A 20,195-nucleotide genomic window follows, 5' to 3' on the forward strand; every position below is an offset into this window, starting at 1 on the left:
GGTCCTTGCCCAAAAGAAATCCACAGTCTAGCAGGGGGAGAGGGGACCTGCAGACAAAAAGTTGAGACACAGACCTGCACAGAGTCCACAGGAGGAGTGACCGATGCCCTGGAGAAGTCAGGGTAGCACTCCAGAAGGACAGCACTTGACCTGACTCTGGACGGATCTGTGGCCTTAGCTGGGCAAACAAGCAGGGGAAGAGCATTTGTGCAGAGAGAACCAGGCACCCAAAGGCGATGGGGCGGGGTCTGCGGGGCCCAGGCTGTGGGTGGGGAGGGCCTGGGTTGAAGAGGCTGAGGGGTATGTGCCATCCTGTCCTAGGTCATGCTGGGAGTTTCCCATGTTGAGGAGTTTGGACTTGACCGTAAAAGCTGTGGCTATCTCTGAAGGGCTAGGGGCGCGGCATTTTGTGTTTTAGGAAGATGACACCGCCGGCTGTGGGAGGACAGACAGGGCCAAGTAAGCCTGGGGCCAAGATGGCCAGTTTGGGGCAGCCTTGGTGGTCTGGGTGAGCAGGTCCCGAGTGAAGCAGGACAGTTAGAGGGCCGAAGGGGAGATGGAGGCCCCTAGGAGGGGAAATTGGCCAGCCATGGTGGTGGTTCTGGATGGATTGTACGTATCCTCTGTGCCATCCATTTTTCTTGAGTGAATCCCAGAATCTTAGATTATTAGATCTGTAAGAAAGCTCCTCGAGTCCAATTATTTTCAGGTGTGGGGAGACAAAGTGAGAGGTCAGCTCTCCTAATTTCTTGACTGTGAAGGTCACAGTTAGAAGGAGAACTGCCTGTACGCTCAGGTGTGGGGTTTGTGCTTTTTGCTTTATAGATTACGTCCTTTGACTGAGTCTCTTGGCAACTGTACATCTTATAAGATTCTGAGTTGACAAGACATCACTGAGCTGGAAAAAATTGGTATTTAGATGGATCTGATCTATACTTAGAAGTCAGCCGTTCTTCAAAATGTTAAAAATGATGTTCTCAAGGAGAGAGCAAATGTTTGAGCAAATAAACAACACAATTTAAATTTCTTTAGGAGGGAAGGAGGAAAACCTTCCTTAGGTTCTAAACTAGCATTTTGGAGGAGAGAGGTATTCTTCATAAGACAATATCAAACTCAAGTGAAATTATCCCTTTAAGCTCCCATGTTTAAAAATTTTAACCACTGTCGATTAGAATTTTTTTTAAAAGATTTTATTTATTTATTTGACAGAGATAGAGACAGCCAGCAAGAGAGGGAACACAAGCAGGGGGAGTGGGAGAGGAAGAAGCAGGCTCATAGCGGAGGAGTCTGACGTGGGGCTCAATCCCATAACGCCGGGATCACGCCCTGAGCTGAAGGCAGATGCTTAACTGCTGTGCCACCCAGGCACCCCTCGATTAGAATTTCTTAGAGACTGATTATACATTATCTCTGAACCATCATCCTGACTAGTATGGATTACACTCGACTGTGTTCAAGAATAGTCAGAGCTGATATTAATGAGCACTTGGGTCTCAAACATGCATTAACTCTTTTAATCTTTAACATTATTATCCTCTATTTTTGCATGGGAAAGAGAAAACAGGCACAGAGAGGTTAAGCAACTTAACCAGAGCCACACCGTTAGAGCAGAGCAGAGATCAGACTCTGGACAGTCAGGCTCCTGTACCCTTATTAGCAAAATGGCCCTAACAGCTGTGATGCTTGTTACTGCCGCTCAGCACTGTCACATTTTAACCATTGTCATTCTGTATGCAACCAAGCAAGCTTCTCTGCATCCCCCGCCCTAGGGGACACCTGTCTGAGCTGCCCTTTGGGGATGGAATCATAACCATGCCTGCTAACTCTGTGTTTAAAGGAAGACCAGGACCGTCTGAGGTCAGGCCTGGGACGGGTTCTTCCCCGGCCTGAAGAATCGTCTCTTCAGCCAGTGGGCTTTGTGGCCATTATTTTAGTTAATCAAGTGCTTGTGTTTGTCTCATTTCTCAATTCTTGGTGGTTTTCCTGATGCAGTTAAGGTTGCTGGGTAAGAATGGAGTATTGTCATATTCTAAAATTTGAATTTTTAAAGTTAAGTTTTAAGAAGTATTTACTTTTATTTATTTATGAATTTAGGGAGGGAGAGAGATCGGGGGTGGGAGGGGGTGGAGAGAGAATCCTAAGCAGGCTCCACGCCCAGAGCCCGATGCAGGGCTTGATCTCACGACCCTGAGATCATGACCTGCAATCAAGAGTCGGACACTTAACCAACTGAGCCACCCAGGTGCCCCTTTTAAGAGGTATTTAAATCAGTTATATATATCTCTATTTATGATATCTGTGTATCTATCTATGTCTGCATAGCTATACCGCTATAGATGAGAAATGTGTATCTACATGTAGGAACTCCTTCAGTGGTCTCAGTGGCATTATGTTGCTATCGTTGAAATGATAATGTTCTGTTTTGAATTTTTATACTTAAACTATCTCATAAACAGCTTTTTATATTGCTGCACAGTATTCTTAATTATTTTAATAAATGTAAAATATCCATCAAATTCATGTACTTTAGTTAAACCATCTTTTATTACTGTCCTGGATTAAGTTCCAACTTTGTGCCTATGCGGTATTCGGCGTGCAGGGCAGAATTCCTTCCCCAAAGTCAGTGGAACTTTAAAATCAACAGTATTTTAGTGGGAAATTGAAACTGAAAACTACTTAGGATGGAAAAATCATGTGAGAAAAGCTAAAGGCTTGGGTTTGGGTTTTAGTAAGGTATTTAATCAAATTATTGTTTTTTGACGATGCAGCAGTGTCTGCCGCCCAGGGCTCTCGCAACTGGGAAAACGTACCATCTATTGATTCATGCTCTCGGCATGTACATGCCAGGTGCTGTTCTAGGTGCTGGTTACGCATCAGTGAACCAAACAGACAAAACCTCTGCTCCAATTCTCATCGTATTAAGTCCAACAGTGACAAAAGTGAAGTATAAAGAACAATAAAGCAGGGGCGCCTGGGCAGCTCAGTCGGTTAAGCGTCTGACTCTTGATTTCAGCTCAGGTCGTGACCTCAGACCTCAGGGTCGTGAGATAGAGCCCCACGTCGGGCTCCGTGCTGAGCGTGGAGCCTGCCTGAGATTCTCTCTGTCCCACTCCCTCTGCCCCTCCCCCTAGTCTCTCTCTCTCTCTCAAAAAAAAAAAAATTCTTAAAAAAAAAGAACAACAAGGCAGCGGGGCTGGGGAGAGCAGGAGCGGGGCTGGGTTGTCATTTTTAATAGGCGGGCAGGGAAGTTGTCACTGAAGAGGCAGCACTCGGGCAAAGCTAGGAAGGAGGCGAGGGCTGCCGTGCTTCTGTGGGAACCGGTGTTCCAAGTCGAGGGGTCAGCCAGTCAGAGGCCCTGGGGTGGAGCCTGGAGGGTCTGCTCAAAGAGCGGGGGGTTGGGCAGAGTGGCTGGAGTGGAGAGGGCAAGGTCAGCGTAGTGGGAGACAGGATGGTGGCCAGGATGGTGGCCCAGTGTCTGGGCAGAGCATCATGGTCCTTTGGCCACTGTTAGGCATTTGGCTTTTACTTTGAAGGAGGTGGGAAGCCCTGGAGGGTTTTGAACAGCCATGACCTAATTGTTTTAGGGCTCACCCACTCTCACTGGCTGCCATGTTGGAGACAGAGTGGGAGGAGGGGCAGGGTCACAGCTGGGAGTGGAATTAGGAGGCTTTCACAGGGATCCTTGAGAACAGAGGGCCACAGTGAGGGACGAGAGGAGTGGTTGGCCCACGGACACAGACTAAAGACAGAGGCAACCAGTCTACCAGTGGATTGGCTATGGGGTGCGTGAGAAAGAAAGGAGTCAAAGATGACCCCAAAGGTTTTGGCTTGAGCAGCTAGAAGGATGTAGTTGCTGTTAGCTGACATGGAAATGGGGAAGGGGCAGGTTTGGGGTGTTAACTATAAATTTGGTTTTGAATGTGTTAAGTTTGAGATGCCTATTAGACACCCAAACAGAGAGGCAAGTGAAGAGGTCTTTGTAAGAGCTTGGTGCTCAGCGGGGGGTTGGGGTTGGAGCTATGAGTGTGGGAGCTTGCAGAGCAGAGGAGCGTGGAGGGTGGACCAGAACACCAATAACAACGATGCTGGCTAACACACATCGGTGTGCCAGGCACTGCTCTGGCTGTGGGTGTGTGTGAACTTGTATGAGAGGAGCTGAAGAGCCAGCCCTGCTGTGTTCAGACGTGGAAAAGATGAGGGGACATGCCAAAGGGGACAACCAGTAATGGGGGGAAAAAACCAAGAGGATGCCATGTCTGGAAGCCAAGGGAGGAAAGTGTTTCAAGAAGGGAGAGGTGACCAGCTCTTGTAAATGCTTCTTGATGGGATGAATAGGATGAAGCCAGGGAACTGGCCACTGACCTTAGCAACTTGGAGGTCCCTAGTGCCCTCGGGAAGAGCGGTGGGGGAAGCCTGATGGGCTGGGGTTCATGGAGAATGAGAGGCATAGAACCAGAGTGTAGTCAATGTTTTCAGGAAGGTTCTTTTTAACAGTTCAGTGGTAGTGGATAGTCAAGGATGGCTCTGTTAGGATACAGAATTAACTATAGAATGTCAGTCCCAGAATGGGCTGGATAAATGAGGTTTTTGAGATTAAATGCGCTAGTGAAATTCAAGGGCACCTTTAAAGAGGAAATTTTGATACAATCCAATGAACAAAATTCAGCACCTTTACTACCACATTATTGTTCAGATTTTGTCCCTCCTCCTGCCTAATAAACCTGGGCCGATCAAGATCGAGGGAAGTTCATTTTCTGGGAAGCTTTTTCTTTTTTTTTAAGATTTTATTTATTTTTATTTTTTAAAGATTTATTTTATTTATGTTCGAGAGAACGAGAGAGAGGGCGTGTGCGCGCAAGCAAGGTGGGGGGCAGAGGGAGAGGATCTCAAGCAGACTCCCTGTTGAATGTGGAGCCCGAGGTGGCTGGATCCCAGGACCCTGAGATCATGACCCGAGCCAAAATCAGGAGTCAGATGCTCGACCTACTGAGCCACGCAGGTGCCCCTAAAGATTTTATTTTTAAGTAATCAGTGCACCCAACTCAGGACTTGAACTTACAACCCTGAGATCAAGAACCACACATACTGACTGAGCCAGCCCGACACTCCTCATGTTCTGGGAATTTATCGTTGCTGCAAAGGCAGCACATTTGTTACAAGAAGGTCTGGGCCAATCATGTTTTCTAGGTACGTGGCATGAATCCATCTTCCACCATTTTTGCAAAGGTTCCATTTTGCTCTGGCAAAGGAGGACCAGGATAATCCGTGTCTGTTACCATCAGCCAGGACTTTGGCGTAATCCTGGTTCACAGCTGCTGTGGGATGTGGAGGTGAAAACAGCAGTCAAAATGATTACATGGCTGGAAAGCACATAACCAGAGACACTTAAACGTGATGGATAATATGATGGACTTTTGGCAAAAAAGCCACTATTTTGAAGACAGTCACCGTCTGTCTGCATTCAGATGAGATCTATACCGAAGCACGCACATTTAAGTGGTATTTGAGCAATCTAGGGTACATAGAAGAGTAAAACATAGTACTGACCCCAAAAAGCTCCTAACTGTGTTGTGGAGGGTTGTGTAAATGCACATCCGTCATTCACCACGGAAGCCCTGCGGTAGGAGGTATGTAGGAAATAGTATACACACAAGGAGTTGAATAATCCCATCGGAGGCAGGCGTCTTCCCAGTGGACCTGACGTCTGAGCTGGTTCTAAAGGGTCAGCTGAGTTGTCCAGCGGTGGGAAGAGGATGGAGCATCCCACACAGAGGGAACAGCGTGTAGAAAAACCCAGAGGGATGAAAGTACTCTAGGAGAACAGCGTGCAGCCCGTTATGGCTGGACAGTGACGTGATGACGGATAGAGCACAAAAGGCAACCGGATCGCTTTGAGTCAGGATTTCGCAACCCTCTAGGCTAAGGGGTGGAACTTTACCCTGTAAGCAGTGGGGAGCTAGCGGAAGTTTTCTGTATTTATTATAATTAAATGTTTATTTTAAAATCAGAACAGGCAATAGACATGCACAGGAGAGAAGATGTGAAAGATGCCCCGAAAAGAAAGTGTCCCTTCCACTGTCCCCACCTTTTCCCCAGTTCCCTGCCCCAGAGACACCACCTTATTTCTTGAGCCTCCTCTCCTGGCCAGCCTCCCTTTCGGAAGGTCAGAGGTGGCAGCGGGGAGGGGATGAGAGGAGACTGTGCAGGAGTGGGACGCTCAGGGCAGAGAAGGTGGGAGAAGCCCAGGTGACGTGGGTGTGACAAGCAAAGGAAGGTGAGTTTCCAGAACGGCGCCAAACTTTCTTGCTTGTGGGGTTGAGCCGATAATGATGCTCAGGGCAGTACAGGTTCGGGGTGGAGGCAGACGAGTTCCTGGGGCTGTCCGACACTCATGTCCACTGTGGAAAGTGGTTTGTGAACATCGGCAGGGAGATGGGCTGCTGGGCGGAGAGCACTTGGACTGGGGAGAAGAATGCTAAGGCTGGAGAACATCAAACACTGAAGGAAGAATCCTCCCCTCAGGGGACCTATAAAAACAGTGAGACTTCAAACCGTAAGATGCACAGCGCCTGGAGATGCGGGTAGGGTGTGCGACCTCAGAGGGCTCCCTCCCTCCGGGGTCACAGGACCGTGGCTGCCGAGCGGCCGGAGCCCAGCTGTGCAGGGGTGGAGAGCACAGTCCCAGCGCCTGGCCCGATGCCAGGCCTCAGCAGTGGCTACTGAGTGCTGGGTGGAGAGGGGAAGGAATGAAGTCGGGGGTGGGGGGGTGTCGCTGTCGCACACATGGCGTCCAGGGGTGCTGGTGAAGACTTTCTGTTCCCATGGGGAAGCTTTAGTTCCCACGGGGCTGGCACAAGCGGTCCCTGGACTCTGGTGAGGGGCCAGCAGGGGTCTGGGCAAACCGGGTTCTCCCCTCCCTCAGGCCAGGAGCCCGTTACCAGCAAGGAAGGTAGCTCCCAGCCCAAGGCCACCAGTTCAGGTGCCCACTGGGCTCTGCCTCCCAACAGCCAATGTCGGAGAACCCAGTGGTCTCTTTCCAATTTGAGAATCAGATCACTGGCCCCGAAGGGACCTGAGACCATGAGGCCCCCATCTCATTTATATCAGAGGCCTTTGGGGCTCTGCAGGGGTAGCTGCCCCAGGGCCTGGGCAGGCCCAGGAGCCAGGCCAGGTCACCTCCCTCCCCATCCACGGGCAGGCGCTGCCCGATGGGGGCCACCCCCAGGGTGGGCAACAGGCTGCCTGCAGCCCATCCGTGAGTCCAGCTGAGTCCCCAGTGTTTATAATGAAGTGATAACGTATGAACGCGCTTTATAAGGTGAGAAAACACCATATAAATGCAATTGATTGTCCTTTTCCTCCAATCTCATCCCTTCCAGCTTCTCCAGGTCGGCCTGGCCTTCCTTCTCTTCAGAAACCCTTTCCTGAAGGCATGGCCTCGTGAAGGGAGGCGGGGGCTCCACGACCAGTGGCCTCAGAGTCAGAGCCTCCTTTTAAAAAAGTCTGGTTGTCATTTTATTAACGCAGAACAGCTCTCCTGGCAGAACCCACCTGGCCCGCAGCGAATGCTGCCTAGGAGACCGTGGAGTGGGGCTGTGTGGGGACAGGAGCGCCCCCTGGCGGTGGGAGGGCTGAGCCGAAGGCACAACATGGGACCTCGCGGAGGCCGGGAGGCCAGGTACCAGGACTGCGCTCACGCCATTCTCTCCGCCGCCTGTGCTCAAGTGTCCATAATGAAACATAATGAAACGTAAAAACCCAACCAACCGAACAAACCTGGGCTTCAAAGAAGGATAATAAAGGGGGATGTCTTCCCAGGCTGTGGAATATTACCGGGCAATAAAAGGGAGTAAACTCCTGGGATGCCTGGTGGGCTCCGTGGGTGCAGCATGCGACTCTTGATCCTGCGGTCGTAAGTTCGAGCCCCACATCGGGCGCAGTGAACTGTTGATACACACAACGTGGATGGATCTCAGAATCATTAATTACACGGAGGGAAAGAAGCCAGGAAAAGGGTGCGTGCTGTATGATTCCAGGCGCCTTGGCTTGCAGAGAGAACCCACGAATCTGCAGTGACCGGAAGCAGACTAGCGGTTGCCTGGAGACGGGAGGGCCGCCGAGGGAAGCAGGGAGGACCACGGAGGGTGCTGACCGTGGGGATGGTTGAACAGGTCCATGCACCTGTCGAAGCCTACCAACCCGAATTCCTTAAACATCTGTGGCTTGCTCTATGGCAATTCTCCGAATCACTGATGCGTGTACATATATACATATAAAGCTGTTAAACATGACGAGTTAAAGGGGAGGACTCTCTAAGCAGAAGAAGCAGAACATAGACATTTTGGTAAATTAAAGGGCAGTGGATTTCCTAAAAATTGAGAGTTGATAGTTCACTTTTTTCGAAAAAGCCTAGTTGTGAGTCTGAGGAGACAGAGAAATCATCTGATTCACTTCCTCCTCCTCTTTTCTGCTGCTCCTTCGGCTCTGGTGTGTTCTTCAAAGCCTGCGTGGGATCTCGGGTGATGATACATCCCCAGCCCGCCCATACGCACTCACGCACTCCCTGAGCTCAGCCCGGTTCCCACGGCTGGCCGGGCCCTAGCCCAGGCGCCACAGCCCCCAGGGTCCCAGTGTCTGTCTGGCCCCGAGGTGGCAGGCCTCCAGCTGGCCGGTGGTGGGAACATGCGTCTGCATGAGGCCTGGAGCAGCCAGCAGGGGCTGCTGTGTCTTTGCTTTTCATGCAAGCTCCCTTTGCCGCTCTGGCGAGCTGTGTTTCTGGAAGGGCGTCTAACTCATCCCACATCTGACAAAGTCAAGCAAAAGGCTGGAACGCATTGACGAGGAAAGGACGCGTGTTCAAACCTCAGGCACGGAGAGAAACCTCAGCAAACGTGGAGCAGATATAACAAAGCTGAGCCATCGGGGAAATTACAAAAGCAAGAGCACAGCCTCCCTTCCGAACCCTGCTGTAGGGTGATGCTGAGCCCCGTCATTGCTGCCCCGCCAGGCCGGCAGTGCGTCCCTGCTAACCATAGGGAGAGCAGCGGGCGAGTGGAGACGGGCTGATCCTGCGAAGGTCTGTCTCGGTTGCCCTCCCTCTGGGAGAAACTGTATTTGTAACAACCTTCACAGAGCCTGGTGACGAGGGGCAAAGCCACAGTAGGTGACCAAAAACTGGTTCCGGCAGAAGCTGACAAGAGGGCACAAGGGTGCAAGTAGGATGATGCCCTAAAAAGCAGCTCGGGGATGGATGGGTAAAGTACTGCTTTTCTTCTCTGAGCCCCTGGGAATGTAGGCAGGCCTCGTGACTGAAAGCCGTCGGGAGGCAGGTGGGTGGCAGTGTAATCGAGGATTTTCGTGTGTACCTGAGAGTACTGAAAGCAGGGTCCCAAGAGATCTCTGTCCATCGACGTTCACAAGAGTGGTATTCACAGCAGCCCAAAGGTGCAAGCAACCTGATGGACGGAGAAACCGAAGGCGGTACATGCACACAGCAGGATAGCAGCCTCAGGAGGGAAGCGCGTCTGGCAGCTGCTCCAACAGGGATGAAGCCCAAAGACGTGCCGCCGAAACCAGCCAGACGCAGAAGGACAAATACTGTAGGATTCCCCTTAAGACGAGGTGTCTGGTCAGAGTCAGAGAGACAGTAGGAGGGTGGTGGCCGGGGGTGGGGTGGGGGGTGCACAGGGATGGGGAATTGTGTAATGGGGACAGAGTTTCCATTTTGCGAGATGAAAAGAGCTCTTGAGATTGCTTGCCCAACACTATGAATGTACTTAATACTGAAATGTACACTTAAAAATGGTTAAGATGGTGAATTTTAGGCTATATGTGTATTTTATCACAGAATTTTGTTTTTAATTGAAAAGAACATTCAGGGGCACCTGGGTGGCTCAGTCAGTTAAGCGCCCAACTCTTGATCTCAGCTCAGATTCATGAGTTCAAGCCCTGCATCGGGCTTCACGCCCAGTGTGGAGCCTACTTAAGAAAAAAAAAAAAAAAAGAACATCCAGATAGTCTGAGCTGCTCTGAGATGGGCTGGGTGGCTTCAAGAGGCAGTGGGGGTAAATGTGTGTGAGTGTGTGTGTTACTTCCCGTCCTCTTTCTTCGCTCCATCCCCGCTCTTGTGTCCCTCTTCCTATCATGAGTTCCTTGCTGACTTGGAAGTCATCTCCTATTCATCTTTATACTCCCCAGAGGCACAAATGAGTGTTCAAAGAAACGCACCATGACACTGAGTCCCCCGCAGCAAGATCTCCGACCACCAGCAGCCACAGTCGGCTCTTTGGGGTACTGCTGGTTCGAGGCTGTGCACCCTTGCCATGTGGCCTGCCTCCACTTGCAGTGTTGGGCAGGCAAGACCAACCTCCACCAGACCGCGTGTTGAGGCCGGCTGGCCTTCCCCTGCGCATCCCCACAGGGCTTGCGTCGGCAGGACACACGCGGTGTGTGCTTGCTTCCACTTACCACCGCTAATGTTTCCCAAGATACACATCAGAGCTAATTTCTCAGCGAAGAATATGTTGTAGAGCAACCTCTGCTTATGCCTCGAAGACCAACACGCTCCCCAGACCAGCCTCATCACGCGTTCGGGTTACCTTCCAGTGGGGCTTCGTCCGAGGCTACCCTAGATTGGACGTTGGTTCAGATACTTTGAATGGTGTTTATCGGTCGCCTGTAGGATGGCTGTTACACTAAGGAGGAACTGGACAGATAATCTCTCATCTCACAGCAGGCCTGAGGGCTAAGTCCCCATTCTGCAGATGAGTAAACTGAGGCTCAGAGAGCCTCACAATCCACCCAAAGGCATATCATTATTAAATGGCACAACTGGGATTTGAACCCTTTTCTGTATTATGCTATTTTTACTCTACTCCGCCAACGGCTATATAGACTTTAAACTCAAGATTAGAACAACCTAGCAACCTGACATTCAACTTAATTCAGAAAATACTTTGTGTTTATCCTGTGCCCAGCTTGGAGAAGTGGTGCTCTTGCTGGGGAGGACTAACCACCGCTGACGGTATACAGCACGGTATACAGCATCGGTCCGACGATAACAGAAACGCTAACAGCTAATGTTTACTGAGAACTTACTCAGTGCCAGGCACTTTGGAATGACTTCAGAGTATCTCGCAGTAAACTTGCTTTATACACGAGGAAACCACTGCTTAGAAAGGTCAGGACAACCACCCCAAACTGCATAGATGGTAGGGCGGGGTTTGGTCTGTGCGCACGACTACCATACTGCCCACCCCCTCCAACTGTGCATTTTATAGCAACACCCCCCTCCTCCAGCTCCGTGCCCCCACAACTGGCTCACTGTTTGACGTGTTTAAGACTTCCTTCTCCCGTGACATTGCCAGCACCTCGAGAGTGTGGAGCCCACGTCTGCACGGCAGCTGGTAGAGCCCTGGGCACACTGGGGTGCCGGGGGAACGGCTGGGGAGTGACTGATCCATGTGATTGTATCTCTGAGTCAGAGGATGGAGGAGGGCTTTAGAAGAGAATCTGGAGAGGATGTAAGCAGCTTCCTGTGGGGGCAAAAGCCCGGTTCTCTCTATTGGCAGTGTAAGATCATGGAATGAGGGAACATAATTCTCCACTATTAAAAGGAAAAAACAAAACGTTTAAAACTCCCCCATGTCCGCAGAATCATTAAGGTCCCTATATCAGGCCTGAACGCATAGATTTAATTTCAAATGGTCCCAGACTGGAAATGCCCCTGAGGTGCCTGGAAAAAAGTCATGCTCCTCTTAGGCCTCAGAGAATACTCACGAAGAAGTTTCCAAGGACAATGAGCAGCAAACAACAAAAAATAACCAACTATGCAAGGAACCCAGTAAAAACCAGAAGAAAAAATAGTCAACAAAAATGGATCAGTGAAGGGGCGCCTGGGTGGCTCAGTGGGTTAAGCGTCCAACTCTTGATTTTGGCTCAGGTCACGATCTCAGTTTTGTGAGATCGAGCCCTGCATTGGGCTCCACGCTCAGTGGGGAGTCTGCTTGAGGTTCTCTCTCTCTCTTTCCTTCTGACCCCCCAGATCAGTGAAGGCTTCAGTTGTTTGGATTATCAGGCACAGATTATAATCAATTTGTGTTTATCATGTTTAAGGAAAATACCTGCAAAGGACAAGGGCCTAGAGAAAGTGACCTGGTGTATTTGAAAAAGAACCAAACAGAACTTGTAGAAATGGAAACTAGAATAAACAAAAGGAAAGATCCCGATGGTGTGGATTAGCAGATTAGACAGAGATGAAGAGAAGATCAGCATACTGGAAGATAGAGCTGGAGGAATAACCCAGCAAATAGCACCGAGATGAGGCTCTGATCAAGGATGCTCGAGAAAAACCCACAGCAAACATTAAGCTGTGAAATGATAGGTACTTTCCCGTTCAATTAGGGAGCAAGACAAAGATGCCTGTTATCATCACTTCTTTTCATGTCGTACCAGAAGTGCAGAAAGGTTAGAGGGAAATCGAATGGCCGTTATTCCCAAAGAATGTGAATGAGAACAAAAATAATACAAACAGAATCTATAAATAAATTATTAGGGCTAATACAAGAGTGTTAAATTCACTAACCCCCCCCCGAATATATATATTTCAGTCATATTTCTGCAACAACAAGAGGTACATAATAAAATTTATTTTAAAAAGATGATGTTTTGAGGTGCCTGGGTGGCTCAGTTGATTAAGTGCCTGCCTTCAGCTGAGGTCATGATCCCAGGGTCCTGGGATCTAGCCCTGAGTTGAGCTCTCTGCTCAGCAGGGAGTCTCCTTCTCCCTTTCTCCCTGCCCTGTTTGCACTCTCTCTCTCAAATAAAGAAATAAATAGGGGCGCCTGGGTGGCACAGCGGTTAAGCGTCTGCCTTCGGCTCAGGGCGTGATCCCGGCGTTATGGGATCGAGCCCCACATCAGGCTCCTCTGCTATGAGCCTGCTTCTTCCTCTCCCACTCCCCCTGCTTGTGTTCCCTCTCTCGCTGGCTGTGTCTATCTCTGTCGAATAAATAAAATCTTTAAAAAAAAAAAAAAAAGAAATAAATAAAATATTTCAAAAAAATAAAATAAAATTTTAAAAAAAGATGACATTGATAATAGCATTGCAAATGCCAAGTATCTGGGAACTGGTCCAAAAAGAGACATCCATGGTCTCTATGGGGAAAATGAAAAAACTTCTTGAAAGACTTAAAGAAGGGGGTGCCTAGGTTCCTCGGTCGCTGAAGTGTCTGCCTTCGGCTCAGGTCATGATCTCAGGGCCCTGGGATTGAGTCCCACATCGGGCTCCTTGCTCAGCAGGGAGTCTGCTTCTCCCTCTGCCCTTCCCCCCCCCACACCCCGCTCTGCCCCATTCACTCACACACATAGTCTCTCTCAATAAAGTCTTAAAAAAAAAAAAGACATTAAAGAAGTCCTGAATGAATGGAGAAACAATCCCTGTTTATAAATCAAAAGGCTGATTATTATAAAGATATCAATTTCCCTCAAATGATCTGTGGTTTAATACCACCCCAACAAAATCCCCAAGATTTTTTTTCCCATGGAATAGGCCAAGCTGATTCCAGTACATATATGGGGAAATACAAAGAACCAAGAGTAGTCAAGACTCTTTAAAAAAAAAAAAAAAAGTTGGGAGGACGTGGTTTAGCAGATGTCAAGGTTCATTCTAAAGCTGTGGTCATTGGGACAGGCTGGTGCGGGCACAGCGCTCAGCACCGACTAACGAAAAGCCCGCAGACAGACTTGTGCTCCATCTAAACACCCTTGTCTGAGGGCAGAGAAAGCTTGGCAGAGCCGAGGGGAAGGCAGGACCGTGACCCCTGGAGGTGAGCGATGGGGGTACGGCCTGGTCGCTGGCCACCAGGCAGGGAGTTGCTTGTCCGAGCTTGGTGATGTCACCCCCTGCCCCAGCCTCAACCTTCCCACCTGTGCAGTAAGCAGATGGAACCAAAGCCAGAGGGACCCTTTCCGGCCGCAGTTTACCTGATCCTGGGTGGAACGAGGTGGCCATCGTCTGCCGGCAGAAAGCCAGCGCATTAGGCAGGCGACACCACTGATGGCCTCTTGATGCTTCTTCCTTTTGTCCTTCTCAAGGTATCCTCTAAACCGAGCGCTGATGAGCACCCCGAGAGCGGCGGAGTCTCCAGGTGAGTGCCAGGCTGGGGTGAGCACGCTTCCTCTCTGCCGGGTGCAGCCCCCTCCTTCCAGGGAGGGTCCCAGCCGTGGGAGTGTGCAGAAGCCCTGAGGTCTCACAGCCGCTGTGATCTTCCCCCTAAGAGAGCCCCGACTCAGGTCATCCGGGGCGTTCCCGACCTCACTCGTTCCCTCAAACTGGGTGCCGTGGGACACCTGCAGATGAGCCTTCCAGAGTGTACAGCCTAGAGGGATGGCACATGGGGCCCCTGTAATTCCGTTACAGTTTTATTTATTTCCCCTGGGAAGTGTCAGGAAAGGACCCCAGGCCCAGAGACCGGGCCTCCTCTGCCTGCTCCAGGCCATCCCACATGGCTCTGGGCCGCGGGAGGGTTTCGGGGCATCAAACCCCAGCAGGAGGCTCGAAGCTCGGCTGGGATGCCCTTGAGCCCCTGGCCTGTTCTCCCCCACCGTGCCCTCCTGGCTTCCTTGCCTCTAATGGGACGACAGTGATCTGCCCTGTCCCTGGGATGTGGTGACTCCAGTAGTCAAGACCATGGATGTGAACAGATGTAACACTTGTAGCATAACCGCCCTTTTTATGACCAGTTCCACATGGCTTTGGGGCAAGAACCTTGCTGGTTTCCCTTATTGAACACCCATTTGCGGGGGTCCTTCCCTGAGCAGCGTGGTCTCTTCACAAGGGCAGGCAGTGGATTCAGGGGAGGTCAGAGAGGGGACAGGAGAGGCCTGAGGGCTCACGGAAGGGCTGGTAACGATTTACTGGTTTGAAGGCTGTGTAGGTGGTCACGGAGGAGACAGGAGGAAGGAGCATCCCGGGCCCATCTCCTCTGAGGACGCTGTGTGCAGGCAGGTGGCGGTTAGCGCAGGGCCCTGGAGGTCACGGAGGGAAGGAAGCTCCCCGAGGTAGAGAGGGTGCTGAGTGCCAAGCTGCGGCCACTGGCCACAGCTCTCGAGTGGGAGCAGGCTGGGACCCCTCGGTGGAGCGCTTACACCCCTGGCACCAGCGGTCCGGCCCAGAGCCCTCTTCAGAATCCTGGAGAGCCCTGGTCCTCCCTCAGCCCCTCCTTCTCTCCTTGTATGGACTGGGGGTGGGCTTGGGTGCCAGGGAGGACACCGGGTCCCACTGCAGTGACCGCCCCAGGGGCCCGGGCCGGCTCTGCCTGGCTGACCCAAACGCCTGCACCTGCGGCTCTGTCCTGGGGACCTGGGGACACACCTGCCTGGGGACACGTGTGCCTGCGGGTCCCATGGAAAGAAGGCACACAGCTCAGCTCTGGCTGATTGTGTCCACTGATTTTAAAGAGAATTAGCATGACTTTTCCCTCTTTCATCAACCTGATGAATTTAGAAGGGTTAAATTCTACCTGGAATCAATTAGCTATTTCTTCTGCTTTTTAACCTAAGGGGCGCCTTCCGCTCCCTGCTCTTGCTCCAGGAGGCTCCTTGGGCCTCCTCACCACCCTCACAAGGAGTCCACTCCCTCCCTCACTCACTCACTCACTCGCTCAGCTCACCGACTTTCATGGGAGGCTCTGTCGGCTCCGTCCGCTGCCCCGGAAAGGAGGAGAGGGCCTCGGAGGCAAGCTCAGAGGGCGTGCTGGCCCTCCCCAGGGTCAGGCCTGGAACGGCCTTCCTCTGGTCCCCAGACTTGGGCTCTTCGGCCTCTAAGGGGATTCCATGCAGGGAGGGAGCAGCAGGTCTCCTGCCCCACATCTGCCGTGGCTCTCCCAGGCATGCCTCCAGCCCACCCACCGCTGCCCTTGTCCCTCCACCTTCCATGCAGATCTCAGAGGCAAGGGAGGGGCCCTTCCTCCCCGGCCTCCGCCCCCCCCCCCCCCCCCCCCCCCCCCCCCCCCCCCCCCCCCCCCCCCCCCGCCGGGCGNGAGCGGCATTTCTGGGAGAAATGTCCTGAGATCTGCAGTTTCCTTTGAAATACCTCCAGAAATCAGATGAGTAGATGTGTGATAAAGTCAATACAGCCAAAAAAAGAAAGAGTGTATTTACTTAATCGTGGAATCTACCATTTCAACCTTTCGGTATGCTTGGAAGTCTTTGTAAGAAAATGCTGAAGAGAAAAATCCTTCAAAGCCCAGTTAAAATATCTCCCCCCAAACTCTTGCCCTCCCCTTCGTCCTCCTCAGGCTGGGGTCCCTCCACCCTTGGTTGGCCCCCAGCCTCCTCACTTGTGACCTGTGAGGCAGCAGGTCCGCAAGGCAATCTGGCTCCCATCCTCACTCAGCCCCCGCAGCCCCGGCCTCTGGCTCACGTCTGGTCCCTCGCAGGGCCTGGCACGTAGCAGGTGTCCCAGAGCCGCTCGTTGAAAGCACGTTTGTTGTGAACCTGGGCCATGTGGGCCTTGATCCCCGAGTCCTAATCATCCTTTTTTTTTTCTTTTTAAGATTTTATGTATTTATTTGAGAGACAGAGAGAGAGAGAGAGAGAGAGAGAGAGAAAGCACAAGCAGGGGGAGGGGCAGAGGGAGAAGCAGACGCCAGGCTGAGCAGGGAGCCTGACTTGGAACTCCATCCCAGGACCCTGAGATCATGACCTGAGCCGAAGGCAAATGCTTCACCGACTGAGCCCCCCAGGTGCCCCCAAGTCCTGAGCATCCTTGATGACATCTGTGTCTTTCTCCTGAGGGGCAAGGGCCGAGAGACAGGGAAGCGGCAGGGCTGAGCCGGTGGGCTGTCTTTGAGGACAGCGCTGGCCTGACCTGCGGTCCCAGGATTGGGTCACAGAAGCTGAGGGTGCATGCGGGGAAGCCCGGCGACTGTGCTGGCTCCTGTCTGCACCTGTCAGCCGCCTGGCTCCCTGAGTTCACAGGTGGGGGACAGGCCAGCGAGGGGGAAGTCGCCCAGCCCTCTGGCCGGCAGAGCAGCTGGGGCTCCTTGTCTAGCACAGGAAGAGTAGGCAGGGGGATGTCACTGTCCCCCAGCTGGCGGCGGGCAGCTCCAGGCCTTGGACCTCGCGGCCCCTCCAGACGCAGCCCCAGTAGCAGCAGCACGAAGCTGACCCACGCCCACACCCTCCCGCCTGTCAAAGGTTCTGGGGAGGCCAAGGCCAGTGCCAGGCAACACTAAGAGGGAGCAGCCTGAAAGAAAGGGAAGTTTGGGGTACAGTGAACACCACCCCAAATCCCTATGATGTCCAGAAAGTCGGAGAGGGGTGGGCCACCAGGGGCAGGCTGGTGGGAACCACTTTCTGGAGCCCGGGCAGCGGGAACAGGGGTCTGACTGTAGTCACTTCTCCCACGCCCAGCCCCGTCCTGCAGCAGCTCTGTTCGACCTCCCCAGGGGTGCAGGCCCTGTGAGTACATCAGGCAAATGGATATCTCGCAGTGCTGCTCGCATTTGCTTAGGGCCGTGCAGTGTGCAGGACCTGGTGTCACGTGCTCCCTGTGCCTTATCTCACTTAGGCCCCGGAATGAACTTACGAATAGGGCTCCACTGTAGAGGAAAAAAATGGACGCTCAGAGATGCAAATGCCTTCCAAGGTCACAGGGCTAGTTAAGAGGCAGAGCTGGGACTCGAACTCGGGCCTTCCCACCCTGAAATGCCCCAGGGGCTGGCTTCCTCTCAGGGTGCATAAGGTCTTGGTGGACAAGGTCAAAGGCAATGAAGCCAGGGAAATGGGCAGAGATCCGCTCCTGTAAAAGATTAAGAAGGTAACCCCACAGCAAAGGTTTTTGGTTTTAGGACAGATCAGAAGTCCCTGCAGGGGCCATCGTAGAGATGATGAGTTTGAAGGTGACATCTTGTCTCCTGACACCCCTGTCCATGTTTCTGGCTCACAGAGCCCCGGGCAGCAGCCACAGGAGGCCAGAGAGACAGTCGGGCATCTCGGCCATCTCGTATGACTACTCGGAAGAGGAGCTGATGGCCAGCATCGAGCAGGAGTATTGTCGCTGAGGCCACTGGAGCAGCCCTGCAGGCCCCCGCCCCAGCCAGCCGAGGCTGCTCCTCTGCCCCCCACCCCGCCTGACCAGACTGGGGTTGCACCCCCGCCCCTGCCCAGGCTCTGGCTGGAGCTGAGCCCCCTCCAACATGCAGTTACTCCTGGTTCTTTCAAAAGATCCGGCTTCAAGCTTGCTGGCAAAGGGTGGTCAGCCATGCAGACCCAGGTGCGAGGGCAGACACAGCTGCTGCCCCCCAGGTGTGTGTGCAGGCCTGGAGCCTGAAATGCTTTCCCGGCCGGATGGCCCTCTCTGCACCAGGACTGGGGACAGCTCACCAGTGAGTGTGGCCCAGACTGGCTCCCTTGGGGCCTCTAAGGCGTCCCCCAGCACCTGACGGCCCCCAGGCAGTGTGCTTTCCTGAGCTGGGGGGAGTCACCCTGGTTCTGCACCGCAGCTGCCTGGAGATGTTGGTTCTGTGGGTCTGGGGCGGGGCCAGAGAGTCTGAATTTCTAACCAGCCCCCAGGTGAGACCCGAGCTCCTGGACCCCAGCCTGGCTCCGGGTAGGAAGGCCTGAGTCTAAGCTTTAGAACTTAACTGACTCTTCCTTCCTGGCACTGGGGCTGCTCAGAGCCACAGCCCACCTGCCCCCCTGGAGAAAGGCCTACTCCCCTCCTCGGCAGGTGTGACAGATGGAGAGCACAGGGCTGGGAGCTGGAGCCTCAGTTCTGATCCTCGCCCTCACACTAACGTGCCTGTGTGCCTCGGTTTCCCTCTCTAGAAACGGAGTCCTGGAGGCTCTTCCAGGCATTCCAGCCCCGACAGTCTGGGATCAGGCAATTCCAGGCTTCCTTGATCTCTGCTGTTCTGCCAGCCCCCTGGGGCACAGAGCTGCCCCTGCAGCTTTGGGGGAGCACCCTGGCCCCACCTGGAGGAGGTCCTGAGGAACACCTGCTCTCACCAGCCCGAGGGGACTGGTTTACTCTCCTCCCAACTGGGAGAAGGTGCAACATCACTGCAGTGAGGCCAGAAGAGTCCGAGAACTTTCCTATCTGATAGATGAGAAAGCCAATTTGCCAGGGATGTCTGTGAATCCAAGGCAGGGCCAGGGGAGCCACAGCCTGACCAGAAGGAGGGACTCCTGTGGGGGTGCAGGCATGGCCAGCCTTGGAAGAAGGTTCTGGCTGGCATGCGGTTTGGGGGCCAGGCGGCGGCCCCTCTGGAACAGCTGGGAGGGCATGAGAACAAAGGGGCATGTGGGTGTGACGTCAGCTTTTGCCAAAGCCAGAATAGGTCTCAGCTTGCAAATTAACCACCAACACAGCAGCCTTCCTGGCGTGGCCTGCAAGATGCAAGAGCTTCTCAGACACAGACGCGGGGCCCCTTGGCACTGTCCCCAGACCCACAGGCCTGTTTCCGTCACAGGCAAACGGGTGTTTCCATGAACTTTTATTACTTGGCAAGACAGCGTTTGATCAGATGCTCCATCGCTGGGAGAGTCTTACCGCCGAGCCAGAGGATGGCGCGTGGAGCCTTCCAGCATCTGCCCCTGAGGGACCCCCCCCCCGCAAAGCGAGAGCTACTCCCCATCCAAGCCCAAATCATTTCTTTTGATCAAAGATGAAAACCATTACTATTTTAATAATACAAATATTTCTCTTAAATGTGGTTAATATTTTCTTTCTCACCACCAGACAGATCAGGCCTTGAATTTTATGATGTAAAATGTTTACAGTTTTACATCGTTATTTTGTTGAAATGGAACACGTTCTGCCAGTTTGCTGCATTTTCCAGTGGAAACCTCCTACAGCCTTCATGAGATAAAAGCGGTCGGAAAACAGAAGGACCCCCCTGTGCTTGGTCCAGTCTGCGCTGGTGTCACAGGGGGTACACGTCACCAAAGCAAAGCCGTTGTTCTCAAATTCCCTGAATCTGGGAAAGTGTCCTCTGAACAGTGGCCAGCCGTGTGTCCCAGCGGTGAGGTGGTGGGGGCCGAGTAGGCCCGGGCAGGGGGCTGGCCCAAGGAGTTGCAGGGAAGGCCTGGGGGGGCTAGACGGGTGCCCATGGCCTACGGTGGCCATACGCTCCTCCAGCCCTTCCCTCCAGCCTCTGTGCCTCAGGAACCCCAGCCCTCTGATCTCAGACC

The 20,195-nt window shown here is 52.7% G+C and overlaps 1 long non-coding RNA gene across 1 annotated transcript; it reads left to right on the forward strand.

Annotated features, from left to right (window-relative positions):
- Positions 1-13,569: 13,569 nt before the first annotated feature.
- Positions 13,570-19,713, forward strand: LOC105238605. Its single transcript, XR_002143171.2, has 2 exons — positions 13,570-14,146; positions 17,950-19,713. It is a non-coding gene; the product is annotated as an uncharacterized LOC105238605 (long non-coding RNA).
- The last annotated feature ends 482 nt before the right edge of the window (positions 19,714-20,195 follow it).

The sequence above is a fragment of the Ailuropoda melanoleuca genome, chromosome 4 (genome assembly GCF_002007445.2).
Source record: "Ailuropoda melanoleuca isolate Jingjing chromosome 4, ASM200744v2, whole genome shotgun sequence".
NCBI lineage: Eukaryota > Metazoa > Chordata > Mammalia > Carnivora > Ursidae > Ailuropoda > Ailuropoda melanoleuca.